This window comes from Cygnus olor, chromosome 14 (genome assembly GCF_009769625.2).
Source record: "Cygnus olor isolate bCygOlo1 chromosome 14, bCygOlo1.pri.v2, whole genome shotgun sequence".
NCBI classification, from domain to species: Eukaryota; Metazoa; Chordata; class Aves; order Anseriformes; family Anatidae; genus Cygnus; species Cygnus olor.
The window spans coordinates 14,498,306-14,521,757 of record NC_049182.1 but is presented as its reverse complement, the minus strand read 5'-3'; the positions used below and the strand labels follow the sequence as shown (position 1 = coordinate 14,521,757).

Genomic DNA, 23,452 nt, shown 5'->3' with positions numbered 1-23,452 from the left:
TGTATATGAATGTACATGCACATGGATTTGTACACATATAAAAAGAACACGGAGATGTTCAGTTGTGTAGACTGAAGAACCGCCTTGATGATCTTGGCTGATGCTGATGGTCAGATCACTCCATCATCAGCTTTCTGTGGCACATGGCTCCCGTGGGGGCTTTTGTGTCCTTGCTGAGGATGAAATCCTGCTCACAGGTATTTCAGTCCTGGCATCGCCCTTAAAATATGTTTTGTTTCTTCTGATGATATCCTCGCATTAGCAGGGCACTCAGGCAGTAAAACAGGCTGTGAACTGAGAAGTGTCAAACTACAAATGCAATACTGTGCCCTCCAACAGCTGCTTGGGAAAAGCCCATTTGTGCAGGATTTGATGGTTGTTTATGCCACGAGCTCCACCACCTCGAGCCGTCCTTCCTGAAAGACTGGTGGAGCAACCCCCGCGTTACTGAATACCGAGCTACAACTGGGTTCCACGAGATACAGATTTGGGGCACCCTTAGGTGTAGGACATTTAAAAATAACTTCCCTTTTCAGAGATGTACCAGGAAAACATCCAGGCAGCAACTTGTTACAGTTGTAATGGCATTTATATATCAATGTTCCTTGGCGCTAATATAATGGGCCAAGTATAGAAAATAGCTGGGGACATCAAGAAGAATATGGCTTCATGAAAACAACATTTGGAGCTAATTACAAGACCTTCGGGTTAGAACAACACTAAGCTGCCAAAAATCCCTGGATAGTTACTTAGTCATACTGAAATGAAATCCAGCAATTGAGTGGGGAAATGTGGCCATAATAGAAATCATGCCTGGAATATTCATAGAGAAGTTTATCAAAGAGACTTCTGTGGAAAACACAGTATTAACATTTATAGGCCCTGAACATGTCCTTTAGGACACTCTCCTAATTTCACTTTGAGCTACATCATCTTTATGCAGCATTAAGTTTAACTCAGCAGACCATGTTTATTAAAAAAAAAAAAAGTACTTAAATGGAAATGTATGTAATGAAATCTCAGGCTGGAGAAGGACAGATACCTGCTGTAGTGTTAACCATGTGTGGGACGTGGTAGAGGTGTTTATATTCAGCTGTGTATGCAGCTAGGGTTAATCTTTGCTATTCCTGCTGTCACACCATTAAAAAAATATTTTTTTCCTTCAATGAGAAAATAGAGAACTTTGCCATTGTGCAAAGATTTAAGCATCGTACCTCTTCAAACTAATGTATTGTGTAGCCCTTTGACGACTTGTACAAAACTGAGTTACTCCAAGAGACTATTTATAGGGCTTTCCTTATGTTGTGCTCTTGTAGGACTTTTTTTTTTATATTGAAGATTCTGGCCTTGAGTCACACTAGTGTTGATGGAACTGCAGGATTGAGTGCAATGGAATTCATTCCCTAATTCTCTTTGCAAAAAAGCAGAGGAGCAGGTTGTAGAAGAGCAGTTGCTGGGCATTGTGTTTGTGTCCTGCAGCTGCAGTCATGGTGGGAAGTTTTATTAGCATAAAAGAAAGGCAGCATATGAGATTGCTCTGAAGCTAACCCACCGTTTTAAGTCCTGCTCAGCCAGGAGTTACAGCTGTGATGGAGCTTGGGGCTGCTGAGGAACACGAGAGCAGTTGAAGGAGCTCAGCATCTGCTGTGCTTGGGGCATGCAGCACGGTCGAGCTGCCCTGCAGCAGGGTCAGGCACAGGCATGGCTTGGTGGTGTTGATTGTGCTCAGGGGAAAGGAAATCCGAAGCAGTAACTGTACATACCTTTCAAAAGGACTGCTTCAGCATGCCTAAAAAGCTATTTTTTACCCATTAAATATGAGAGAAAGATGTGAGTGATAATTGGGAATTAATTAGAAGTAGTTTAGAAGATGCTCCAATATGGCACCATCCCCACAACGACGAATAAGGCTGCTCTCGTTATAAATAACAATAACAACTGGGTTTAGAAAGGAAATGGAAACATCTCTGAAAAATAATTAAAACAATTTGTTCCATGAGCAGAAGAACTAGAAAGACCACGTTCCTACACATTTGCATCTTGTGTCCCCTCGCCACCCTCCCACTTCTCCACAGCCCACTCGATGGTAAATCCCCTGTCCCGTCCCGAGGTCATGCTGCTTCTCCTTCGCTGAGGTCTCCCAGAGTGGGCAGGACCTGAGTGCCAAGTGCTTCACCATTGGTGGGGTGCAGCATGTCTGCCCCAGGCTGTTGGAACTTAATTAATTGAAAGCCTCTATCTCCTGGCAAAATTTGATTGACATCAGCCAAATTAAATCTCAGGAGGGACAGAAGAAGCATCGGGACTGATGGATGTGTGAAGGGGCAGACCATGAGAATGTGAATCTCATTTGTAGACTTTTTTCCTAAGAAAAAACAGGAAATGAAGAAATGGGAACTCGAGCCTGGTGGCTACAGAGCCCCCTGCAGCACCTCCTCGCCTAGCACTGCCAAAAGCAGGTATTGAACTGAAGGGATGGAGACTAACATGTTCCTAGCAGAAAGTCCAGGTGATTATAATTCATACCCAAGTACTTTTTTGTTTGTTTGTTTTAAATAGTGGTCTGAAAGCTTTTGGTTTGGCTGAAAGGTTTGGGAATTGCATTTGCTAAAGAGCTCGGATAATTTATGGGGCTGTACCACAGGCTGCTTTCCCTCTTCATTTTACTAAATACCCATAAATTGAGAGCCCCATGCAATTTTGACTATGCTTAGTGTTGTTTCAGGTTGTATATCTCATGTCCTGCTGTAGAGAATTGGAAATAGTTGGCTATTTGATAGCATGAGGTTTTGCTAGCACAAGGAGCAGTTGGAAAATGTTTCTGAACATTTTTTTTCCTTCTAGAAAATCTTGGTTTTGCGTAGAAAGCAAAGCAAAGAGGAATCCCCACCTTCTCATCTGAAAATGGGGGATCTCATGTTTTGCTTGTACCTATGAAGAGTTATAGAAGATGGAGACACTCCATGGAAATTTCCTTTTCATTCACAAAAGTGTTTTTTTCTGACAAGTTAAAAACCACTTTCAGGCACACTGTAATGCATTGTGAGTGTAGGCGGTACAACCCCCAAGTATCTCTGTACAGAACTTCGGAAAAGGCTTCAAGTGTAAATATTTCCTGTCAGCATCCACAGGGCTTTGGTCCTCCTTCACAACCCTAGCAGTGCTTTCAGCATCGCTGTGGCCAGGCCTTGTAAGCATTGGGACACACAGTGTGTCCTTCTTGGTAATGTTCATCCATCCCTTTGCTTCTTTCCTCCATCTCCCCTTCTGTCTCTTAATATCAACAGCGCAAATAGCAGTCACAGGGGCTGTCTGTCTATGTTTTTATGGCAGACTTGTGTCTTTAAAGGATATATGAAAAAGGATTGTGTCGCCCACAGGTTCGTGCAGTGCACTGCCCCCTAAACAGCAAATTCAATGGGCGGTAGAGACTGAGGGTGGCTCAGAAGGATTATGGTGGCAGGCTGTGGCAGGGGTCTGTTATATTCAGGCAACGCTTGGCCTGGAAGTGCAGGAAGATCCATCCTTCTCTGCCGTGCATCGAGGGCACTGTCGGGCTCGGGTACTGCCACGCACCCCGCTGCTGAACTTTGTTAACAAGTCAGCACACTGTCTGAGGCATGCAGACTTTCTCAAGACCTCAGCCCCTTTTTCTACGGCTTAAGCAAAAGCCCTTTTTCTTCCAGAGCTGGGGAAGCCCCAGGGGAGCGCAGAGACCCGCTGGGGACAGCAGCTCTCCTGGGAGCAGCTGCCGAGGCTCAGGCAGTGCCCACAGCAAGGGCAGCCAGCCCACCCTGACAGAGGGCAGCCCCGTGGTCGGTCTGTTGGTCAGTCAGTGACACGCGGCCGATTGCTGTCACTCCACCACTTCAAATGGCAGCTGGCATCTGCTCACAGGGAGCTTCCTCAGGGGTCCCCACCCGCCTGCAAGCTATGTACTCCACGCCCCCAGGCACCGACACCCGAAGATGTGGACAAAAGGCCCTCTATGTTAGAGGTGTTGCCAAGGGCAGGTCAGCCTACCCCCACGTCACAACTGCCTCTGTCACAAAGAAAAGAAGGGTTGTTGCCATCGGTGCCTCCCTCTTGAGGGGAGCAGCAGGCCCCATTCACCGACCGGGCCCACCTCGCAGGGAAGCCCACTGCCTCACCGGGACCCAGGTAAAAGATGTTACAAGGAAACTTCCTCGCCTGGTACAGCCCCCAGGTTATTATCCATTATTGGTTTTGCACATGGGCAGCGATGAAGTTTTGAGAAGTCCAAGGCCAATCAAAAGAGGCTTCAGGGCCCTGGGACTATAGGTTAAAGGTTCAGGAGCACAGGCAGCGTTTTCCTCTATCCTTCCAGCTGCAGGGGATGGTATTGGAAGATGCAGGCAGACCCAGCTGGCTCTGAGGCTGGTGTCACCAGCATAATTTTGAGTTTTTAGGTCATGGGGTGGTCTACACAACACTGGGCCTGACAGGATGCACCTTCCTCGGAGACTTTTGCTCACAAGTTAGCAGGGCTGACTGAAAGCACTTTAAACTGGATTTGAAGAGGGTAAGGGAGAAAATCAGGCTCGCTGGTGATCAGCTGTGTAACAGCACAGCAAAGGTGGAGTTCCTGCTCTGAGTGAACCCAAATGGCTGCCCCCTGCTTTGCTTGGAGCTTCCTACCTCTTTGCCAACCTGGTACTTGTGGAAGGGGAGGGAAAGTGAGTCCAGCCACTGAAACGCTTCCTTTTGCTGTATGTACACCTGGCCGGCTGAAATCTAAAGAAAAACTTGACTTCTGTTCTGTGCAAAAATCTACAGAATTAATTATCCATTGTTATTACTTCTTTTAAAATACAGATTTTAACATCCTGGACAATCTTAACACTGAATTGTAAAAGAGTAGTCTCTACTGTCATTATCTGAGATGATCTGAGAGGGCAAGATTTGATAAGAGTGGAGTTGTATGTGTTTCTTTTAAGTCTGGCCAGTGTAACCAGCAAATAAGACCAAATCTGAATGCTCAAACACATCAAATCCCTTTGCTGTTTTAGGCTAACTATTTCAATTAATCTAAGAAATTATACCGCCTTTTCTTACAAATCTTGTCACCTTAACTACTGCTAACAGGTCATTATTTTTCACCTTCAGGAAAAGCTACTTAAAGCACATCTTCTTTCAGTAAAATTATTTTTCTGTATAGGGAAAGCCCTTTCTCTATAGAGAAAGCCTCTTCTGTAATGATCTGGTAATAGAGAAGTTTAATTTTAATGTTTCATGCTGCTTTGGATTCTTTAATCCTCACTTAACCCCGATAAACCTTAATTTGTACTGCTGCTTATTGGACTATGCTAAAAGGAATGGTTTAAAATCTGTATTTATATAATTTACCTGTATTTGTGGTATACGTTGTATCTTGTCTGTCTAGTTTAAAGGCATCAGAGGGGCTGCTCATGTTATCTGAAGTCAGTGATGCGGTCCTTGGAGGGCTGGGACTGTACAGATGGGGCAAGTCCCTGCAGTTTTGTTTCCTTTGTGCCTTTTTGAATATTCTTCATTTCAGTCTCTAAGGAAAAAAAATGGAAAAATGCTGAAGCTTCTATCCTCCCATGCACACCTGGCAGGTCTGGATTTGAATTAAATGAGAAAGCAAAGTATTTGTGATGGAACAGGACAGTTACATGCCAAATGATTACAGTGAAATGGAGCTGCTTCGATTATTCATTTCAAATTTAGCCTCTTCTTTTTTGTTTCTGTGCTATTTTGTGAATCAGTTCCGATTTTGGTGAAATTGGTTGTTTGTTGCTAAGTGTTCATAAGAAAGAAATTCTTAGTCTGTGCATGTTTTCTTTGGACTATTTGCTGCAGTGATGGGTCATCTAATTACCTGGTGATGCCTGTGCTCAGTGCATGGGTCTCTGAAATCTTTAACTACAGAAGTAGAGAAGTGAATACAAAGCAGTTTTCAGTGAGAAGGTTGGGGAGGGATATTCGTTTATATGTGATTTCAGTGCAGGGCTGAAATTCATGCGTGTTCTTCCAAATACACTTCAGGCTGCTTAACCTGTGACTAAGAGTCCTGTGAGTAAGAACACTTCTGTATTGATTTAGCAACCAATTATTACATTATTTCATCGTTGTCACAGTAATTACAAAGGATTTCTTGAAGTCTGAAATCTTGAGCTTCTACCTTGGAAACACAGTCAAAAGCTTTCACACTTCAGTTTGGCCTTTCTCTCCCCATGATAATAACCCCCCGTGCATTTCTCTCCCTTACAAAGCCTTACAAGCAGTGGGATTTCACCAGCTCCCTGTTATGCCATGTCCCTAGTAGCTCTCAGCAGTCAAGTATTTGCAGTATTATTCTGTTCTTACTCAAAATCCAACATTTCTCAGTCCTTGGTCTTCAGACTTTCAGTTGTTGTATTTGCTACCGGTGAAATCTTCTGTTGGTGCTGAAATAAATGCAGGATTTTTCAAAGGGAATGAGGTGCTTGTATAGCTTTAATGTTAGGCAACTTGCCACGTCATTCCACTGAGTACTGAAGACAGAAAATTCAAGCCTCTGTATGCAGGGCTTCTGGTGATTACTGACCTGTTGCTGTGTGAAGTGAATGGGCCCATTGTCTGCAGGTGTGTCCATACCTAATACCAGGTTTCTTGTAAGTTTGGTTGGGGATACTGAGGCTCTAAATATCCTACCTAAGGTAAGATATTAATGAGGCTGTCTTAAACATTGCATTGCAGTTAGGCTGGAATTAACATAGATAAGAATGTGTTTGGATAAGCCAAGAGTGACAGCCCTGTAAAAAGATGCACTAGAGTCTCCTTGCCCTAACAAGTCTTGTCTGGAGCTGCAAGGTGTGCTCCTGTGGTGACGCTCTCTGGGATGAACATCAGTAACCGTGATGTTCACAAAGCTGGACTGGAGTATCAGTCCTTCTGCTTTCGCATGGTTTCTGTACACCTGAGATAATTTGTAGCACAGGTAATTGTATAAAGCCCTACATTTTTGCATCTCAGATGAAGTATTCCTGTATTTGGTCATTCATTGACAGTACAGCAATTTCAGGATTGATGTTCAGTTTTACAGTTGCCAGCAGAATTCAGATGGATCATGCTGGCATATGTAAAATCCTGCTACTTTGGTAGCTAGCTCTTCACTTGCATCGGGCTGGGCTCCTGCTGGCTGCCTGGCCAGCTGCAACTTCTTGCCCAGATGAAGGAGATATGGGAGTACGCAGCTGGTGCCTAGCACTGGAATTTGCAGAGATACTGCTGTTTCCTGGGATTTCTCCTGCTCCGCAGCCCTGGAGAGCCAAACACAGCTTAGCCTGCAGACCCTGTGCTGCCACAGGCACAGACGGGTGGCCTTTGGGAGAGTACAGAGTGCCCAGGGCCTCCTGTGTGCTGTTTTTCACACTGAATTCTGCTTTAAAACTTGGCAAAGTATTTCTGGTCTAGCACTGTGTGAGCACAGGCAGCTGGTCCCCACTCCACATTAACAGTGCAGGGAACAACAGCTCCACCAAAGCAGATGGGGAAAAAATGTCCTGACCACCGTGTTGTGAGAAATCAGGCAGCCCACAGCAAGCTATGGGGGGGCTGAATTTAACCCCCTGACTTTGTGACGGCCAAGTGGAGAGATGGAAAGCTGAGAAAACTGTCCTTGCAGGGCACTCACAGGGTAGCATCTTGTTTTGTTGTGCTGCCGCTCTCCTGCAGCAAGGTCGGGTGTTGTAGGAGCCTCCAGCATCTTTCCTCGGGCCACCCCTCTTCAGGGAGTTTGCAAATGTTTTGTATGTGCTTGAGCAGCGGCATTTCTGAAAAGCAAGCTGATAGGAAGTGACACCAGGAGGGAATTTTTTAGCTCAGATGTAGCCTTTGGAAGCAGAATGTACAAGATAAAGCTACAAGCCTTGACATGCAATCCCTGAGACTGTGAAGCTTTAGGTGGTTTGTTGCATTTGGTCCTTGTTTTTGAAATGTAGGCTTAAACGAGGACTTCTGCCCAAAATACAACAGCAGAATGTCATATAAAAAAAAAAAAGTAATAATTCTAGTGCCCTCTTCTGCCTTTTGCTACTAATATCACATATGTTAATCAAGATTATTGCATGTCAGTGAAGCTTCCTTAAGCTGTGGGAAGCAAACTGCATATTAGACAGAAATGATGGATCTTGAGCAAATAATTAAAATAGCATATGTTTTCCTACTCCTAAAATAGCAAAATGCAGCTTTATCTTGGCATACCGCGATTCCTTACTCGCTTTTAATGCGCACGTGTGTTCCAGGAGGCTGTCATACAGGGGAATTGGTGGGGTAGCTGCTGGAGGCAGGCGCTGTCAGCAGCAGTGCCCAGCTACAGGCACCAATTCAGACCTTATCACTAAACCAATTTCTTCAATCACTTCAATCGATCACTAAATCAATTTCTTCAATCACTCAATTCCTTCAGAATTTTCAGTTTCTGTGAACATCCCCCACAAATAGTTATTCAGGAGCTCCCCAGACATTTGTGTAACTCTGATTGCATTAGGAGAAGCCAGAAGCCTGCCGTTACGGGTGATGCTGAGCATCTGGGTCACTGAATCCACGCCCGCTGCATGAGAACCGTCCTTATGAAGCCGCTCCTTCTCCAGGCAAAACTACTGAGGAAGCAGAATTGCTGACAGCGTGGCTCCAGCCCGAGGGGTGAGAGGCCCAGGTTCCTGCTCAGGGCTAGGGCAGGAGGAGTCTCTTGCATCCCTCCTGGAAAGGTGAAAAAGGGGAAAAAGAATAATTGCAGCGCACACGCAGGAAGCAGGGTGCCAGTGCTGCACGGCTGGCTGCAGTGGGAACACCCAGCTATCGCCTGGCTCTTGTCAGTGGTTGTCTGTTGGGGCAAATTGCTCAGAAAAATATGTTCCCTGGCTTTTGCTATTTGTGTGCAACAACCCAAGGCTCTCATTTTGGCTTGCTTGTTCTGCAGTGCTCTCACTTGCCCTGTACTTGGAGGCAGATGTGCTGGCTTTCCCTAACAGGCCTTTCTGATAGCGGGGATTGGCGATCCGCCTCCCTGGTCTGGGAAGGGAGGAGTGCAAAAATGCTCTGAAATGAGAGTTGTTTTTCCCTCTTTGTATAATTTTTTATGCTTTGTGCAGACTGCTTACTTATGGATCCTTTGCACTTCTAGCAAATCTAGGACCCCCTCCCTCCCTGGGTGTTTGCCAAGACCAATGTCCACCCCCAGAAGGGCAGTAAGCGGTAGGTGTAAGTTCATCCTTCCCAGCTGCTCGTCTATCCCCAGGATTTCCAGCACTGGGTGCTGCCTGGGCGCCACCTCCCCGTACCCAGAGCCCCATCCCACTCCCAACCCGTTGCAGGGGATTTACCCTTCTTGCTCACATTTGGGCTGCGTCCCTCCCCGTGTACTGCTGCGCACTCACGCACTGGTAAGGAGAAAAATGTAGGAAGACCCCAGAGCATTGAAAATATCCTTCCTTTAATATGGACCCTACGGGAAGCGAGAGCAGGTATTGAAATTCTACTGGCAGATACTGGATGTTTCAGCCTGCAGCCACATTAAAAATCCACGGTGTTAGAATAAATCTTTCAAATGAGAGATGTGAGGTTAGTATTAAACCTCGGTCTAAGCAGTCCTAAGGTTAGAAGTGTCACCCCTTCCAGCCCGACCATTTATTAATTTTAATCTTGAGCTAAATTCTCCAAATTGGACCAGGTCTGTAACTAAATTGAGCTCTTTCTGAAGCTGCAGCAGGCCTGACAGCGGTTTGCTGCTCTCCAATGGGGCTGTGACCTGCCACCGCTCACATTAAATTGGTAGTCTGGCTGCCTGCGTGCTGCAGCCTCTTCCTAGAGCAAACCTGTCCCATTTTATCACTGCAGTCTTTATGAAATGAACTTTGTGAGACAAAACGACCCCTTAGTGCATGCTACAATTATTTCTACTTTTCCATTTTACTTTTCTGACCTAAAAAGACCTTAAAAATCCCATTCAAACCTGTACTAGCTCTGTAAGCATGTGGGTTTTCTCCGTCAAGTGACAGATCATTCTGTCACGCAGAACAGTTGCCAGACAGGGGACAGCTGCCTGGAATAAAAATATTTTAATATTTGTTTTAACATCGTTCTGGTCAAATGGACCAATATATCTATTGTTGAACCCATCAGCTATTAAGACGTTTACTCTGTGGAAAATGAAGGTAAATGTGGCTTAACCTGAAGGACAGCAGAGAGCTGTGACTCATCCCTCAGGAGGAGCTGTTCTTTTGAATCCTGAATTGATGCACCGTAGGTCAACCAGGAAGGTAATTCAGAGAAGTACACAGCAAAAAGTCTCTAAACTTAAAAGAAAGTTCTTGCAGTGACAGCACAAATTATATAAGTGATTTGTTTGAAATTAGTACTTTCTCTAAAATAAGTCATGGCTCGGGAAATGTTCTTTGGTTAGAAGTTTTCCCATTTTATGAACAGATCTGCTTCTGTTAGCTAGTGAATCATGCTGCTCCCTCCAGCTAATACAGAATGATGCTTGTGATTATGGGAGCTATCAGCTCCTTAATGATCAGGATTTTAATTTGACTTCTTCTAAGACACACCATGAATAGAAATCACAAGGGCCTCAATTCCTTCTGCACAGATCTTAATTGCAAGTGAAACTTCGGCAAGTGCTTCACAGCACAACTCTTCTTTTAAGGTACTGCCAGCGTGGCTCTTTTCACCAGTGAGGTCTCGGGGAGACCTGCAAGTCACTGTCTAGCAGTGGTAGGAAGCCCTGGAAATGAACTCTTCTGCCAAAATTTGGTGGTGAGCTGCACTTCTGAAACATCCGAACCAGCGGCACAGGCAGGGAGGGGACAGGGGGCTGAGGCCCCAGCGCTGCCTCCTGCTGCGGGCGCTGGGCTCCAGGCACCACGCTCAGCAGCCGAGCTGCTTCCAGCCGTGACTCATGTCAGCAGCTGCCTGCGGAGCCTTCCGCTCCGGCTTTTAGTCATGTGGTTGTGATGGAAAGGCACAAAAAGAGAAATAAAATCATCCGTCAGAAGATAATTTAAAACTTGAATCTGCAGATCAAGAATGGCTTATTCTGATTCTTGTCTTACTGCTTTCACATTTTCCATCCTAGTTTGATTTAATTCTGAGCTTCTTACCTAGAAATACAAAGTGTTTTTTTTTAAGGACCACTGTTCTTTCTACAGCAGGACCAAAGATGTATCACATAACTGCTAGACTGCAGGAGACCCCCATGTTACTGCGTACAGTAAATATTGTTAATGTAGTTCCATCTCTCTGACCTCTCTGAAGCAGCTAAAGCCCTGTTTGGATGCTGAGCCATGCTCAGTATTAACATCCATCTCCTCATGAGAAAGGTTCGCTCACGTCAAGGGGCGGGGAATAAATGACATTGACCCTCACAGGGGCTTTGTTTAGGAATGTCTTCAAAAGCACCAACCTCTATCAAAAGCTTCATTTTGTATATGGCTCAAGGCTTTCCGGTTCTGCCAGCGACGGAGGCTCCGTCAGCTGCAGTGAATCACTCTGGCCCTGCTGGCTGCCACAATTAACGCGGGCACACGCTGCCTTCCCGTAATCACTGTGCACTCGGGGGGGACACGGAGCCATCCGTCAGCGCGCCCGGCTGCTGCAGCCACTCTGAGCAGCCAGGCTCTTGTGTTCCTTGTGCCTCTTGTCCTCTGGGTGTCACAGCCTAGTGAAACAGAAACCGATTTCTGTAAATAATTTAGATGCCCAGGGTTTCATTTTTTTTTTTAGTCTTTTCAATTTGTTTTCACAGCAGGTGTCATGCTGGTTGCTTCATACTTGGGTTGCTGATAGCTGCACGTCTTGTAGATGGATAAGCAAGTTTTGCACTTTCAAGCAAATTCTCTAGATTTGGGGGGAAGGAAGAGGGGGCAGTGTTGATTGGTTTTAGTTGAGACAAACCAAATCCACATTTTCACCAACCTGAAAGCCTCTGGGCACTCTTGGCATGAGCGTGAGTTTCGGTGAGGGTTACAGAACCCTCACCCAGACATCAGGGCTGCTCAGCAGCCGGTTGGAGGCTTGATAGACTGGCGTTGATTGTGGCCAGAGATTTCCTACCAGCCCTACTTCTAGCCACAAGCCAATGCTCTGCATACAGTCACACATGGTGTTTACCTTGTCTTGAGAAAAATTGTCACCTTCGGTCACCTGCTGGAGTGTGTGACACTGTGTGCTCCCTGCCTGTGCTGCTGGAAGGTCCTTCCCTCGTAGTATTCATTAGTGATTTATGAACATTTACTTGGCAGTGCATATCCAATGGCTGTTGGAAAATAAGTGTTCCCCTCATGCTTGGCATCCTTCTTGGCAGAGGTACTGGTGACAGAAGGGGGAGAATTTATCTCCTGGTTATGGCCTCCAAGCGCCAGCGGGGACTGAACAGGGGCTTGGTGCTTTGGAGAGCTGGAATAGGGCCGTGCTTCAGGGGCAGGGGTTGACCAGATTACAGCAGCACATCATTGATTTCTTCTAGAGAGATATAAAATCTTATGGTTTAAGATATCAAATTGATATTTCAGACAGTTTCTGAACGTAATGGTCTTCTGCCAAAGGGTTTTTATTTAGAGAAGTGTGTCCCTTGGAGCTAGAGTCTCCTGGATCCTTCCCTTTTCTGCCTGGTGTGGCGTGACTCTTGCTGTAGCTGTGACTGCAAACAGCACTGATGCACTCGAGAGTTAAACGTGGGAGGGGATGTAACTTCACATGGTGAGAGAAAACCTTCTGTTGATCTTTTGTTTGAGGAATCCAGGTGCTGCTTCATGACGGAGCCATCTCGAACCACAGCTCCTTGACTTCACAGATGAGCTTTTCAAAGCATTTACCTAAAATAGCTGTGTGCCCCGGGGAGTTTGCAGTTAAGGCAGCGTGGCCCTGCTGTGTGCTGCTGACTAATCCCCACCGCCGTGCGTTAGCTGCGACAAGCTCCGCTGCTCGCTCCTTCCCAGCGATGGGTGCTCCTGCCCCATTCCAGGTGGGAGGAGGAGGAAAAGCACGATGCGATGAGAGCTGTACGTCGCTGAGTTTTAGTGCTTGAAGTGGGTTTTATGCATGCTACCCGGCTTGGTGTGCCCGTCCCAAAAGATGGAGAAAATGGGCTGAAACCTCCCTCTGCACATTTTGTTTTCCTAAGAAGTTCCCTCCCTGAGGCTCCCGGGAGGGTTGGATCCACGTCCAGACTTTGGGAGAGGACTTAGAGCAAGCTGAGCTTTTAACGTGTGAGTTACAGGAAGAGGCACCTGCGGTAAAACCAAGTAAACCCACATAACCCACCCACTGCTGCTGCGGGTGTGACGGGTATGGCCCCGGGGACTGTGGGCTGGTGCCAGGGAAGCTCCTGCCCCTGGTGGAGCAGCTCTGTGTGCTGCACAGCACCAATGAAACCGGTGCTGGGTCCTCCTCACACCTCAGCACAACACCCCGGGCACAGCAACGGCCTCTGCCCTCTGTGGTTTCGTGTTTGCTATGAGTTGGGTGCAGGGAGCATCAACACTTGGTATTTAGCAACTTGCACAAATGCAGAGGTGGGAAACTCTGCATTTTGCTGTGGGGACTTCTGTGGGTGTGAAGGTGAATGAGGTGCTCCAAGCTAGCATCTGCTTAGTTCTTGGTACTGGGGAAACGCCTTTCCGTGGGGCTGAAAGCAGATCTTTCCTGTTATGCTAGGAAACGTAACTCCATCTGCCTCAAAATCCCCTTCAGTTATGCCATTTTAAAAATAAAATAATCCATCTGCCTCAAAATCCCCTTCAGTTATGCCATTTTAAAAATAAAATAATCCTAGCCCACCTCAAAACAGGCAGATTTGTTCTGCCTCTGTTCTGAGAGGAGCCAATTAAACATAATTATTTGTCGTGATCAAAGATCGGTGTAAGAGACACTCATGTTCTTACATTCCCTGTACCCAGGGAGGCCCGAGGAAAAAAAAAGGACAATGTTAAAAGGAGACATGCGAGGAACCGAGCTGAGCCACGAGCCTGTGGGGCTCCAGCCACAGGTTTGGGGGGGAAGACTGCAGCCACTTCCCCCACCATGTGCTGCAAACCTTGCTTGCGACCCCCTGAAGCTTTCCACGCGCTGCTGTCCCATAAATCAGGTGGATAAACGGGGCTTTGCTGCCTCTCTGCTTGTGAAGAAGCCGCCGGGCTCGCGGCCCTCCGGCTCGCACCCTGGCTGGTGGCAGGGGGGGTGCCTGGTCCCAGGGGGCTGGGGTCAGCCTGCGCTGTAAGCTGCGGGCACCACAGATGCCAGAGGCTTCACAAAGGAATAAAAAAAGGAATTCTGCACTTTTAACAGCATACTGAAGGATTGCTTTTAACTCCCTTTATCGGACGAGTTTCGCTTAGTCATTAGGCAAATCCCTTCTGAAAACCCATTCGTTCTGAGGCTCGCAAGTACTAATCTGCATACATCATGTCATTACCTTCGCAGTTTACAAGGACAGAGATTTACATCTCACTCCAAGATCCCCTACTGTGTGGTTGTCTTCTCTGATTATTAATTTTTTGTGCTCTTTAGTTGGTAAGTTCGGGGAGGCAGAGCGCACTTCTCTCCTACAGCACGAGCCATGCTGCTGGTACAGCTGCCAGACCCCTTCCTACTTCCCTCTTCCAGTGGCAATCCACAGCCTGAAGCCACTTGGTCTAGTTTTCCACTGGCTGTTCAATAGCTCTCTCTGCATTTTGGTATTTAATTCCTTGGCTGATGGTGCAAAAGAAAATCCCCAAGATGATGCCTCCCCCGGGAGGCAGCAGTCTGGCACCCTGTGCTCCGTGCCATTGCTGCTGCTACGTCCCGTGTCATCTGGTCTGAACAGCAGACAACAGTGTCCTTCAAAAGCAGCTAGTCGCCTCTAACAAGGTTAAATCTATGTGCAGTGGAAAAAAATGTACTGTAAAAATAGTTTTTATTATTGGCAGGAGCATAAGCGAGAGTGCAGCTTCAGGGAACAGTGAAGAGCTTTGGCCTAATTACTGGAAATTTGTGTTTCAGAGTAAGATAAGAGACTCAGCAGCATGGGCACGATGCACAGGTCGGTGAAGGACACAATTACTGTGATGAGCAGTGCGGGGAAGCGCAGTGATTCACTCCGTCCCTTTCTGGTTTCTGCACCAGCAGTTCCTGGTGCGTTTGGCGACGGGCAGGGCAGCGGGGCTGGGAAGGGCTTGTGCTTGGGACGAGCCCGAGGCACCCCGCAAGGTGCTTGGACATGGAGAGAAAGCACGTGCAGAAAAACAAAGTTTTCCCTGTCTTTTGTAAGAAGTGTAGGCTACTTGAAATGTGTGTGTGAGTATAAATGCAGCTATTTGGATATGTGTGCATATGTATTTGTGTGTGTATGCACATACATATCTGGAAGCTCAGTAAGGAGCAGCATAAGCAAGCTGAAAGCTAAGCCAGCAGACAATTCCTGGGGCAATCATGTTCCAGAGGATGAGGCAGCCTTTAATTTCAGCAGTAGCGTGGAGATCCATAATCTGTGTTGTAGCATCACCTGTGTCATTTAAAAGCCACGTTAATGCTTTTTCATGGAAATCATCAGCGCGGATTTCAGAGCAGCACCCAGTAGCTAATGAAACTGGTCTTTGGGAGGGAATCTGCAGATTCCTCTGGTCTGGGCTTGGGACGGCGGAGCTGGAGGCTCCCCCTCCTCTGACTGCGGGGCTGCAGTTGCCCTGGAGGCCTGTCCCCTCCTCAGCAGCTGCCTGAGACTTCCAGCCCCTTCACGGTGTTTGCAAGTGACTCTACCCCCCAGCTCGGGTGAGGCATTTTGGTGCTACCCCAAGGTGAGACCAAGCTGAAATCTGTTTTTTCTTCGCTGGTAGCAATCCAAGCATGAATTATTTGCACAGCTGGCCTGTAGAGTCACGCTGGCACGAGGGGAAATTCCTGTTACCTCTTTGGCTATTTCAGGATGCTCCAGCAGTATGTGTATGCTTGCATGCACAGAAAGAGGCAGAGCTAAAGGATTAAACTATTTAGGGCCATCCTGGAACTGTGCCACACTTCTGCCTGGGGGACTGGCAGCTGTGGAGGGAGCTGCCTCACCAAACACCAAACCCGGCACTTCTGGTGGAAAGGGCGGTGGACAGAGAAGGAAGCCTCTACGACGAGACCCAGGTAGGCCAGTTCCTCCCTGTGTGATGTGCCAGGGTGCCGCAGTGGTGCTTAAATTTAGGTTTGGTGGCCTTAACAGGTTTGTTTTAGGGAAATCTTTTTAGAAGAGAACTGCTATTTTAAAATCGTGGAAATAAGCATATTGAGTGAGTGCATTCCAGGTCAAGTGACAAGAAGCACTAGAAGATTTGCTAACAGGAGGAACAGTAGGTGGTAAATGGGAAAGGCTTTTAAGACTCTGCCTGATGGTATAAAACAACCAGCTTTGTACGGCCCGGCGCAGACTGCTCCGTACCGCACTCGGCTGTTGCAGTGTCAACACACTTGGCAATAATTGCCGCAGCTCCAGCGCGCTCTGCCACCCCTGCGCTTCCCCATACTGACAGCTCTGTGCCCGCGTAGGACAGCGAACCGGCACTACAGCAGGATCGAAATCACCAAAAGAGATTCGGAATAAAATTTAACGTTTTTAAGGGTGCTTAGATGTATGGCAATTATTGCCCTTTAGCGTGGCTCGTTGCACAAAGCTGAACCGCAGAGCTCTGTGCGTCCTGAGGACACGGCATCGCCAAGGCCTGAACAGTGGGTTCAGATGGGTGAGGTGAGCTGGGGAAGAAGCTTAGGGTCGTGTAGGTGCGATGGAGCTGCTGCGAGGGAAGGCGGCTGGAAACGGCGGCATAGCTGGGTACTGCTGACCTCCTCTGGCAAAACGCAGGCAGACGCTGAGGGAAGCAGCTGCCCTCGCTGCGGGCGCGGATGGGGACAGGGTTTATCTCACCGCAGGAATTAACGTCGGGACTGGTGGAGCTGAGGCTGCTGGCTGCCATCGGGAACGTGAGGGTAGGAGCAGAGCCACCCGGCCCCGCAGCTCCCGTGCCATGGGAAGGCGAGTCTATGAGGGGCGGGGCTGCCCCCCACCTAAGTTAGAGCAGCCTCAGTTGTCGTGTCACTTGAAATGAAATGACAGGATTTCTAGTCCCTTTCAACTTATTTAAATCTATTATTTAGACTTCCCTGGGAAGCAGCTGTGTTTCATCACCATTCATGTATTCTAAGTACAGAAAAGTTCAAGGCCAAATTGCCAGAACAGCTTCATAAAGTAGCATTTGTATGCCCCAATACTGCACCTTCCTATTTGCTACACCTCCCTTCCACACGCCAACGATATTCGTGCCAGCTAAGTACGTGCTTCTCTTTTTTCATGTGAAATGTGTTGTTTGGGCAGGCACCTCTGTGAATGCTTCCTTGTCCGTAACTCAGCCTGTAGCCTAGAAAATAAGCAAATAGTGGCTCTTCTGGTCCGCGTCCACTTTGGGCTGACTTGACATCCATCTACTTAAATGTTTAAGTGTCCATATAGTGCCCAGGATCTCTGCAGCACAGATTTTCTATCCCATGAAGGGCTAATCTCCAGGGAAGACAGTTTTCAGTTAAACAAGTTCTTGTATCTCTTTCTGAAGCTTTTGACTTGGCTGTAGTTTTTTGCACGTGCATAACATTATGAAAATAGTGATTGGGACCAAAAATACAGTTTTGAATGTCTGGGGTCTCAGCGTTACACTGGTTGCGGAAGGGAGCAGGTCATTTGGCTCCGTTCACACACTGTTTGCGCACTAATGGCTGTCAGTGAGTCTGCACAAATGATGTTTCCCATCCATTTTGATACCCATACATGTCTGTAATTTCTCTGAATATTTTTCACTGCAGTCGCACTACACAGAATAAGCGGAAACCTCAAATTCAATACACAGACAACGTAAATAGATTTGTCACATAGAAAGCTGCTAATTCATTTGCAGGCATTTCCCTTCTGGGGTTTAACCACCAAATTTAAAAAAAAAAAAAAGGTATAATTAAATGCAAAGACCTTTAACTTATGTCCTTAACAAGTAAGACTCACTGGAATTTCTGTTTCTGCAGCGCAAGCACATTATCGTCCATCATCAATAAATCTGTAATCATTTTAATAGCTCAAATTCAATCAGCCCTACAAGCCTCATTTTCCATAAGTTTCTGCTATAATGGAGCTAGTAATTTCATATTTAAAAGAAAGATCTTTTATCTCATGGGTAATGACTTTAAAATAACAGGAGAGCCATAACAGGATCAAAGGGCATAAGATACAAGGATTGCTTTGATATACTGTGGGTTGTGCCAGACAGGGAGCAGCTAAACCTCCTAGCTCTTGGAGGTGCTTTCTGAATTTTTCATGGGACACCGAGCACACCTTCTCTGCACCCCAGCTGCTTCACCTCTCACCAGAGAGGTCCCCAGCCCAAGGTGACGTCCTCCTGACGCCCCCCAGCCCCAGGAGGTGGCCTCTGTCCATGCCCTGGCTCACACCAGGGCCCCGGGCGGTGCTCTGATGCTGCTGGGTGAAAAATGTCCAGCTGTGAGTCGCTCCCAGAATCGCAGCCAGGTTTTTGGGTAGCAGGGCGAATGTGGCTCACCACCAACAAAACATCTCTTCGGGGGTTAGATCATTGAAACATGGCTTATTGTGTGCTGCTGGGCACACAGAGAGTGGGCTTGACTGGGAAAATAAACATTAAAATCCTCAAGATATTTACTGTGCTGGCTGCAATCAATATGATGGTAATTAAATGATTTGAGAATACATATAGCATTGTGTGGTTTTGGTAGGTTTGTGGAAAACACTTCTGGTGAAAGAATTTCAAGTAAGATTACCAGCAACGCCTTCACCGCAGTCATATATTCAATAGTTTGTACTGCTGCCATGTGTTCAGAGCCACTGTGGTGCTACAGTGGTGCTCAGTGAAGTTTAGGGTGGGCAAGGTTGAAATCCAAAGGGTTTGGGGCGAGTAAATGGGGTTGCCAATGGAGTACTTGAGAAGTAAGTGTGCCTGCTGGAATTAATGCTGATGGTGATTTAAACCACTTTTGTTGCAAAATGACAGCTCTTTTACACTAGATTAGGATCATAGGCTAATAATAGTAAGTAATCCTTCCCTGTGCTTCCTAAACCTTTCCAAACCTGCAAGCACGGCTGTCACAGCACTGCTGGCTCTGTGGGATTTTCCACGTGCCTTGGGGCTCCTGTTCGCAAGGACATGGGGCAAAATTTTACCCTTCCAGACCAGCAGGGCCTCTGCACCCCCTGGGCAGAAGCAAGATGGTTTGGTCCCATCGAAACAACAACGTGGGTCAGTTTGGCATGCAAAACAGAACAAATTCGTTGCTTTATGTCTAAAAAATGTTCTCCAGTGACATCGTCAGAACATCTGAGCTATTTTGTGTGTGTGATGCATTTTAAATCAGTTCAATGAAATCTTCAGGACAATTTGCTAAACTTTTTGCAATTCTCCCCAAGCTGTGCAGTAGGAGGTTGCTTGTAGTTGTTGAACGTAAAACAATGGGAAGAACACACAAAACAGCAGATGGTTTTTCCATCGTGCCATCCTCTTTCATAAGGCATTCTCAAATTGTGAGAGCTCGGCACAGCGTGTTGGGCTCATTAGGCTGGTGTTGGACCTGCTGCTGTACCGATGCACAACATCTTCTCATCATCGAGGCTACTGGGGTTTTAAACACAGAGCCCTGCACAGCATTGCTGTTCTGCCAGTGAGACTTCACATCTCCAGCTGTGTAGAGCTGGCTATTTACGTTGCAGGTGTCTCAAGGGAGGGCAGAAGGCTCTCACCTGGCAGAGGGACTGTTTAAAGCACAAAGAATCAGAATGGCAAAATGCATTGTGATCAAAATGACATGTTTCAGGAGCAAGGCAGGGAGAAACACCTTTAAAAAACAGATCCTCTTGGGCCCAGAACGGTGCGGCCACATCTACAGGCATGAACTTCCCATATGTTTCTCTAGAGTTTACACACAGCAGCTCTTGGGCCATGCTGTTCCTAAGGCAGGGCCATACCCACAGCGGTCCTGCAACGCACGGTGAGCGCTCCCGTGGGGCTCTCGGCAGTCCCCGTGCCCGGCTGTGCCGCCTGGTTCGGGCTGTGAATGGCACAGGCAGGGAGGCTGCTGCCGAGTGGGACCCAGGGTGCGGGGTCTGGTGGTCTGGGCTGAGCATTGGGGCCCGGTTTGAGTGTGAGATTCCCAGGGAAACGTGTGTCTTTAGAGAACAAAACCGTCGCTTCTTGGGACACTGAGGTTAAGCCTTGGGGGGGGGGGGGGGGGGTGTGCTGTATGGAGAACAAATACCTTGTGCAAATTAATCTTCCATTAAGTACTTTGGCTCCAGAGACCCCTTCCAACCTCAGCTATTCTTTGATCAATGAGACACTGACATGGCTCATTATAGCATTCACTCAGTCCAATTCTGCCTTTTCAACCCGACATCCATAACGCGCACAGCCACTTACAGCCCGAAGCAGATGCACGGCCCTTAGGCTGAAGGTCTGGCCCGAAGGAGAGGTCCAGGTGCCCGCTGTGGCTCCTCGGGTGGCGATGCTGGCAGCACGACTGGCACAGCCTGGGCACAGCCAGCTCTGCTGGAGCACCCAGGACTCGATCTCTCTGCTCAGTGCCTGAGCTTTGCAGCCCGGGGCTTTGGTTCACCTTACGAAACAGCACCCTGTGTTCTGGCAGTGTTAAAAGAGGGGTTGGGGTTGTTCACCATGAATCTGCCATTTCTTAGTAGAATTCAGTGCAAATCACACAGATTAGCTGCTTAACATAACTGTTAGTATGAGTTATGGAAGTACAAGATATATGTCAAATGGTTTGAAACTTGGTAATGGTTTGCCTCGTGGTAATGTTGGCAGCAGTGCTAAAAGTTCAGGTTCTTGCTGAGACAGGGAATGAGCTATTTGTGGTTCTGCTGGCCTTTGGGAAATGAGTTGAAGGACTGCTCCTAGTTTCTGCCAGACAGGTGTCCTTTTGTTTCCGCTGTTTTTGGTTCTCCTTGCCTGGCATCATACCAGCATCATACCATCTCTTTGCTTGGCATCATACCATCAAAGCAAAGGCTGTTCTTGTCTTAGCGGTATAAATGTCAGGCAACTGCTTACATAGTCACAGCTAATTGAGTTAAGAGACTTTTCCTGTTCATTCTTGAAAGAACTGGCTGTGAGAAGGCTCATACTCAAAAATCCCATGTATTAGTCTGGTGAAGTACCCACAGTAATGCCTGTCCACTGTGGCAGCTGCCCAGGTAGTGCTACCAGGGAGTAATGCTGCCCTCCTCCAGCCTATGTTATTATCACCTTGCCTATAAACACTCATTTCAAAAAGGTGCTGTTAGCTGGAAGACAGATGTGCTGCCAGAGGAACTGAAACCTCTTCTGCTGTGCAAGGAGACTTGCCATCATGTGGCTGGCTTCTTTCTTTTGATACTTCACAGGTTGTTGCTGGGGGTCATCACTTCTCTGTTTATAGCCTCTGCAGTGTCTCTAAAGTGTGTTCTTAAGGCATGATTTCCCCTTAAAAAGAAAAAAAGCTGCGGTGATCTTCTGAAGCAAACCATTTGCCAGCAGTGATGCCAGGACCTGCTGCTGGGGCACCTCCGTGCAGCACAACCTGGCTCTGTCTCTTTGGGTTCCAGCAGGGCGTTCCCTTTGGGGGTCGCTGCTCCTTTCCCAAAGGCACAACATTTGCTGAAATCAACCCCGTGGTGGGGTTTAAGTCTGGCTGGAGCCAGGGGACGGACTTTTTCTGAACCAGCCCCTTTGCTGTCAGCAGCACCCCGCAGGACGATTTGGATTGCATTGTGGTTACAGGACTAATTCATTGCTTTTCTTTGGGATTGAGCACATTTCTCTGCCTGACCTTAACTGCTGTCAAGGCAATGATTCTTCTTGCTCAAACACTTGTCGAATTCCTGACATTAAAATTTTAAATTATAATTAAGCTGAAATAAAGAAATCACACGGCGCCTCTCACAGCCTCATTATTTCATGCTGATTAATGTTGCTGCAAACCCGCCGAAGCTGACGAGCTGCGAGGAGCTGAGGTTAGGTCCTAACCTTTAAAAGCCCTGCAGAGTTTAATCAGGGGCAGTCGCCTCTCAATAGGATTTTTGAGACCAATCTGTATTTTTCCTAGCAGGATAGAACTCTGCGTTTAATTGCATAGGAAGGTCTAAAGAGCCTGCAGAGAGGAAGCAACTTACTGTCAGGTTCTTTAATTTTTAAAAGCAGCATTTGAGAACACAGCTGCTGGGTTATGGGGTTGCTTTCCAGCTGTACGGGCTCTTCTACAAACATGCGTGCAAGAACCACTTGGCTGAGGGTGATGCAAAGAATTTCATAGGCTCCATGCAGATTCATTTTGACATTTTAAATAATTTAGTGAATGTTGTATATAATATTATAAACTGTGAGTCATCCTTGTGGTTGTAACCCAACGCGCCAGATAACACAGGAGCAGAAAGGTCTTTTAATTGCATGTAGAAGTGATATTTTTCATAGTGACCATACTTCTGGGTTTGGAATAAATGTTCATTTCCACAGAGGCCCTTGCTGCAAGTTGTACCGTGTTTAACCAAGTGGCAAGGTTAAAAAATATCTTGTTTAAAAGCAAGTTTTTAACTCCGATGCTTCTGGGTGACTTTATCCATGGGGATCCCCAGGTATCGTCCAGCTCCCAGTGCTGGTTTATTGCACAGACTTTCCTCAAGTTAAACTGATGAGGACATTCTGAAGAGGTGCCCAAAGCTTTACAAGTCCTTTGTATGCTGTGTTCTGTCTAGTAAGGGCTTGGAACAGGAGAGGTCTAAGCTGGCTGAAGACAAAGCCCATTTCTGTTGTATAATGACTGTTGAACTTTCAGTGCTTTGAACCCTACACGAAGATAAAAGCAACTCTGGAAAGTTTTGTAGGAAAGCAACATTATTCCATTTAGGAAAGAGATGTCTGCCCCATAAACCTGAGGCCAGCAGCACTGATAAAGGAAGGCTGGCTTCATTTCCCTGCTCCTCCTCACTCCATGCAGAGGTTTTCACCTTTGATTTGGGCAAAAAGAAAAGACATGAAGGAAAATGAACATCCCTCCCTCTTCCTCACTGGATTCAGGCAAACAGCTCGAAAGCATTAAGAACTGAAACCCCTCCGTGAGCTGCCCTCCTCTGCTCTGGAACACCACATGAGGCCCAGCCTGTGCAACAGGGCCTCTTTGCTGCTGATTTTAATGCTACACAAGCCTGAGAAAGGACCGAAGTGTAGCACAAAGGCCTTGGTAGCTGTTCCAAAATCTTCTCCCAAAGAAGGTTGCTTGATGCCATCACTTTTGTAAGCTTCTCGCTGTGGTAAGGGAAGTGCAAAGAGGACGGAGCCGGGCTCTGCTCAGTGTGCCCAGGGGCAGTGGGCACAACCCAGAGCACAGGAGGTCCCCTCAGGCCCCAGAA

The 23,452-nt window shown here is 47.0% G+C and overlaps 1 protein-coding gene across 7 annotated transcripts in view; it reads left to right on the top strand.

Annotated features, from left to right (window-relative positions):
* KCNIP1 (potassium voltage-gated channel interacting protein 1) overlaps positions 1 to 23,452 on the top strand; it is a 376,078-nt gene that overhangs the window by 206,105 nt on the left and 146,521 nt on the right. The window contains exon 1 of one of the 7 annotated variants that reach the window (XM_040573635.1): positions 4,052 to 4,161. The exons of the other annotated variants lie outside the window; for them this stretch is intronic. The gene's annotated coding sequence lies outside the window, so the exon portion shown is untranslated. Of the gene's footprint in view, positions 1 to 4,051; positions 4,162 to 23,452 lie in introns of those variants that run through there. 7 annotated transcript variants of the gene reach the window in all.